At 43.9% G+C, this 6,000-nt stretch overlaps 1 long non-coding RNA gene across 1 annotated transcript in view; it reads left to right on the forward strand.

Annotated features, from left to right (window-relative positions):
* Positions 1–5,618, forward strand: part of LOC139273363 (uncharacterized) — a 27,985-nt gene extending 22,367 nt beyond the window's left edge. Inside the window, exons 4-5 of the long non-coding RNA XR_011595084.1 lie at positions 1,264–1,357; positions 4,958–5,618. This is a non-coding gene — a long non-coding RNA (uncharacterized lncRNA). The remainder of the gene's footprint in view (positions 1–1,263; positions 1,358–4,957) is intronic.
* Positions 5,619–6,000: the final 382 nt, after the last annotated feature.

Here is a 6,000-nt window from a genome sequence, read left to right on the forward strand (position 1 = left end):
TTCTATTCTGCATCTTGCCTTTTGATTTCATGACTCTCTCACTGTCTCTCTTTCACTGTCTCTCTCTCTCTCTCTCTCTCTCACTGTCTGTCTCTCTCACTGTCTGTCTCTCTCACTGTCTGTCTCACTCACTGTCTGTCTCACTCACTGTCTGTCTCACTCACTGTCTGTCTCACTTACACTCCCTCCCACCCACATTGAACTAAAATTATCATCATGATCATAGGCAGTCCCTCGAAATTGAGAAAGACTTGCTTCCTCTCAAAGTGAGTTCTTAGGTGACTGAATCGTCCAATAAGGAAATTATAGTCTCTGTCATAGGTGGGACAGACAGTCGTTGAAGGAAAGGGTGGGTGGGTGGGGAGTCTGGTTTGCCGCACACTCCTTCCGCTGCCTGTGCTTGTTTTCTGCACGTTCTCGACGATGAGACTCGAGGTGCTCAGTGCCCTCCAGGATGCTCTTCCTCCAATTATGGTGGTCTTTGGCAATGGACTCCCAGGTGTCGGTGGGGATGCTGCATTTTATCAAGGAGGCTTTTAGGGTGTCCTTATAACATTTCCTCTGCACACCTGGGGCTCGCTTGCTGTGTAGGTTCCGAGTAGAGCGCTTGCTTTTTGGAGTCTTGTGTCAGGCATGCGAACAATGTGGCCCGCCCAACAGAGCTGGTCAAGTGTGGTCAGTGCTTCGATGCTGGGGATGTTTGCTTGATCGAGGATACTAACGTTGGTGTATCTGCGCTCCCAGGGGATTTGCAGGATCTTGCGGAGACAACGTGGTGGTGTTTCTCCAGCGATTTGAGGTGTCTACTGTAAAATTTACAGTAACATGACTGAAGGGGCGATTAAAGACTTAAACACGCATTATGCTAGCCAGCCAAAAAATAAGATGATGTAGCATAATTATCAGGTGCAACTGTAGAACAATGATATGATTTCCTGTTAATCAGAACTAAGGTCTTAGGCCTAATAAATAAGTTCCTGTTAGTGGCAGGATACAGGATGCATCTGTTAATACCCAAGTGGGATATTGGAACAATTAACAACGTTTAAAATTAAACAATCTGTAACAAAGCAAAAAATATTGTCATGTGGTAGAAAGACTGACCAACGATAATGTAAATGATGACTTTGCAAAAATTCTGTGCAGAGAAGCAGCTCCAAATGTGTTCAAACGAGAATAGTTTGGAAGGCACCCAGTTAAGGAACTGATGTACACCGTGTCTCCCTTGATCAAGTGATTAAACAATTATTTTCTTCACAACAGACCTGTGTTGAGTTTGTCATACTCCACATCAAATGGCGTAGTGGGCAGGATGCTCCCGGGCGAAAGACAGATGGATGTTTGCAGACCATCACGGGTGAATATATTTTAAATACCTCTCATAAATCCGATGTAATCTGGCGCGAAACTTGTCGGTCGCCTGGGGTGTCCGAACTTGTAATGGTGTAAAAGAATGAGGGTAGTTAAGAGGTCACAATAGTAATTATCAAAGTAGGATCAGCTCCGTAGGTTTGTAATTGCAGACCCTAGGTTCGAGGAAACCAGGTTAAAGGTGACAATAAACCAATGGAGGGGTAGACGTACCAAACATAGATGACATTCAAAGATATGCTAGATTAGGGGCTGGGCAGTTTGCTGAGTAGGTATTTTGCCGACGACCATAAAAAATTAATAGTTACTATGTTAAGTGACGGATGGAATCCCAAAGAAGACCCCGCAAAACAAACATTATCGTGGGAGAAAGGCAAATAAAATGAAGGCCAAAGCAGGTTTGATGGTGGTCAGTCAATATTTGCAATATAAGGCCATGGCCAGGTCTAAATTAGAGGAATTGAGCAAAATAAGAGTAGGAGATAGAGTAGGAGATAGAGTGGGTAGATCGAAGAAGAATATAACACCGACACAGAAGCTTCAGCTTTTGTGCCGAAGAAGAGAAAGATAAGCTTTGTTGAATGAAAGTGGGTTGCGTGGAAGTTTTCCTGACTCTAGAATATTTGAGGTGGGAGTTAGTGAATTTTTCATTTGTCTGGAAGCCGGTCTTTTAAAAGAAAACTGGTGCATCTGTGTGTTTGTTCTAACTCCACCCACTTTTTCGGGCAGAGAGCTGAAAGTTTTTAACTCTTTGTAGTGTTGTCCTAGATGAGGGAAGTTTAAGAAATGTGAAGAAGTTGAATTGTGTACCTCGAATTGAATGCCACTTTAAGTTAGAAACACAGATGTGAATTTATTTTGATAAGTTACGGATCTAGGAAATGTACAAAGGTTGTGTGTGTTTAACAAAAGATAAAACTTCAATTAAAACTGTGTGGTCTCACTTTAAATCAATTAGAATTGTAAACAAACTGTTGTCTTTTCAATTTGTTTATTGCAAGCTGAGTCGCCCAATTACTTGTTTAAAAAAAACATGTAATCATTGGTTACATTGGATTAAAAGGTAATAAACTTAGTCTGAGTGAGATAAAGAAAGGAGAAGGGAGAGTGTGATGTCTTTTCAAAAAAATCCTGCGAGGGTTTCTCGAGGCTACAGGCTGGGGGAAGCTCCGCCCTCATTTCCTTTGTGTAGAATCTTATTTTAAATGATGCGAAAGCTTCTAGTTCAGTAAAAGAGATATAAATAAAAAGATTGGCAGCACAGTATTTGAATTGGGATTTTGAGATATTTTCCTTGATAAACATTTTGGTTGTATTGGAAAATCTTGCGTTTGGAAACCTTTCTAAAATAAATAATTCTGAACAGTTAGGAAAATAAAAATAGTAAGTTTGGAAAGAATCTAAAAATGCCATTTTCTCTGATTAGAGACAGAAATGCACTGGGACAGAATGAGACTCATAGCTTACTATTCAACCCAACAATCACCACTAGCCGCGGGCTTGTCCAGATGTGTGGCTGCACTAGATTGCGCCACACGGGAAGTCAAGGTCAGCAAACCTATCATGATAACAGGCAAAATGTTGAATACTGGAAAGCTCCAGGTGGTCTCCAATGTCCACCGAGTGAAGTGGGAAGCCATTTTACTGCCCCTCGATGAATCAGTAAAGATAGTCAGAGTCACCGGGGAAAACCCGGCAGAAGGAATACTCACTAGGAGGGAGTCCCACGAGTGTAACGCATTAGAATGTGAAGATTCCCCAGGGAATGTAAGTGAGGTAGCCCTTGAAAACCCAGACCTCGCATTGTATGTGGACGGATCCTGACGGTATGTCAACGGCTACCCACGTACAGGGTGGGAGGTATTAAATCAGCATCTTGAGGTAGTGAGGCAGGGAGCGCCTGATGGAGGTCTTTCCGCCCAAGTAGCAGAATTAACCACACTAACGGAAGCCTTATTACTGGCAGAGGGAAAGACAGTGAATATATATAGAGATAGTAGGTATGCCTTTGGGGTAGTACATGACTACATGGTAGCATGGGAAAGGAGAGGGTTTGTTACCTCTGGTGGCGAGGCCATCAAACACGATATATGTATATAATTACTATTAGAAGCAGCCAGCAAACCAGCTAAAGCAGCAATGATAAAGGTAAAGGCCCATCAACGAGTAGTGGACAAAATACAGTGTGGAAATGAGGCTGCGGACAATGCTGCTCGAGAAGCGGCCACATCCACAGACATAAAAATAGTGGGACTGTAGCATTACCACAGAGGAGGACATAAACATAGTTAAACTGCACGCAGGTACGAACGAGGAAGAAAGAACAGAATGGGAGAGAAAGGGAGGATCACCTGGTATAGACTCTGTGTGTAGAAAGGACAGAAAGATGCTGGCCCGCTCCTGCATTTGGCAAATGTTCATGGAGTTGCACCGTGTCATTAACCATGCCTGGCGTAACGCCATGATAGCCAATATCTCACGGGATTGGTGGTGGACGGGAATTGGGCACGACGTTGCAAATCTTTGTTAGCACTGTGTTACGTGCGCCCAACATACTCTGGGAAAAGCGATAAAAATAAGGATGGCGCACCAACCTCGCCCACGGGGACCATGGGAAAACATACAGATTGATTTTACTGGGCCACTAATAAACTCCAGGGGAAGGAAGTACTGCTTGGTGATTATTGACCAGTTTACAAGGTGGGTGGAAGCATTCGCCACCAGCAATTGCATCGCAACCACAGTAGCCCATATATTAGTGGAAGAGGTAATTTTTAGATGGATTCCCATTCAGATAGATTCGGACCAAAGGACTCATTTCACTGGAAAGGTAATGAAGGAAACTTGTAAAATGCTGAACATTAAGCAGAAATTCTACATCCCCTACCATCCCCAGAGTTTGCGAATGGTGGAAAGAATGAATAGAACACTTAAAACCTCCCTGAGTAAAGCAATCCAGGGAACTGGACAGGCATGGCCGGAACTCCTACCACCATATTGATGAGACTGCGTGCTACACTGAACCGTACAACAGGACTCACTCCTTACCAACAAATGACTGAACGAGCAATGAAACTCCATGAGGGAGGAGTAGAGTTTGGATGTTTATGTGATAGAATTAGGAAGTGTGTAATGGAACTGAATGGGCAGTTGAAAGGAAGTGCGAGATAAGCAGAAAGAGGAAGCTGAGGATAAAGGAACCAAACTCCTGGCGGCAGTACCCGAGGTGGGGGCAAGGGTAATGGCTAGGGTATTACCAGAAAAACCTGCATTCACCCTTTGATGAAACGGACACTATGAGGTACTGATTAGCGGAGGCATGTGTGCATGCGTAAATATGAAAGGTGGGGTCCGATGGAAACATTGGTCCCAGCTCAAAGAATATAAGGAGTGGAAGGATGCATTGATAGATGGATTTTTCTGGGGACTAGGATTAATATTTGTAATACTAGGGGTACCTGATATAATAAAATGGAACTGGGAAAGGTCACATGCCCAGAGAAACGGTGCAAACAATCCGGTAGGATTAGAAATGGCATGAATATAACTCAAAACCTGAAATATTCAAGATGTGTTTTATCAACAGAATGTATATAAACGTGATCACCACCACCCTTATGATTCTACAAGGACAAGGAAGAAACTAGGAACCCATCACCCGCCCCAGAGGAAAGTACAAGTTGTGACAATCATACAGGATGGGGAACTATGTTCCTGTGTAAGAGGAGAACTCCAGGGTGCCCTCTCATAATGTGCGTTTGTGCATGTGTGCCTACACGTACACTTTGGATTAATATAATCACACATCTGACACTGCAGGCCTTGGCTGTACCCGAGTCTAAGACCCTGAGGTTTATCACAATAAAAGGGAACTTTGGATGAAAAAGCGGGATATTAGCAATGATGGGCATAGCCATGGTAAACACTATGGGCCCAAGTTTCCACATGATTTGCGCCTGATTTTTAGGAGCAACTGGTGGAGAACGGACTATCTTAGAAATCGCAATTTTCCACATTTTTTTTTTCTGCAGTTCTCGTCAGGTAGAACAGTTCCAGTCAGGTAGAACAGTTCCACTTTGGAACAGAATTTTTTCTTCAAAAGGGGGCGTGTCCGGCCACTGACGCCTGATTTGAAAGTTTCCACAGTGAAAACGTACTTCAAACTAACTTAGAATGGAGCAAGTGAAGATTTTTGTAGAACTGAAAAAACCTGTTCTACACATTAAAAAATTAGGCGCAGGTTACAAATTAGGCGTCCAGAACGAGGGGGGGGGGTGGGGGGGAGGGAAGTCATTAAATTCTACAATAAATCCTTATTTATACTTATACAAATATTATACAAATAAATCCAACCTGAATAAAAATTTATAAGCAAAGAAAAGATTAAATAAACCATCTTCCTACCTGTGTGAAAGTGCTTCAGCCAGGGAGAATGCTGCAGCAAGCCTCACAAAACGAGGCAGCCGTTCCCGAAGGCGGGAGGGAACCGACCGAACGTGGGGGGGGGGGGGGGGGGGAGGAAGCCGTTCCAGACGGCGGGTGGGAGGGAGGGAACCGACCGAACACGGAGGGAGGGGAGGGGGAGGGGAGGGGGAGGGGAGGAAGCCGTTCCAGACGGCGGGCGGGTGG

Source organism: Pristiophorus japonicus, chromosome 9, assembly GCF_044704955.1.
Source record: "Pristiophorus japonicus isolate sPriJap1 chromosome 9, sPriJap1.hap1, whole genome shotgun sequence".
Lineage (NCBI taxonomy): Eukaryota > Metazoa > Chordata > Chondrichthyes > Pristiophoridae > Pristiophorus > Pristiophorus japonicus.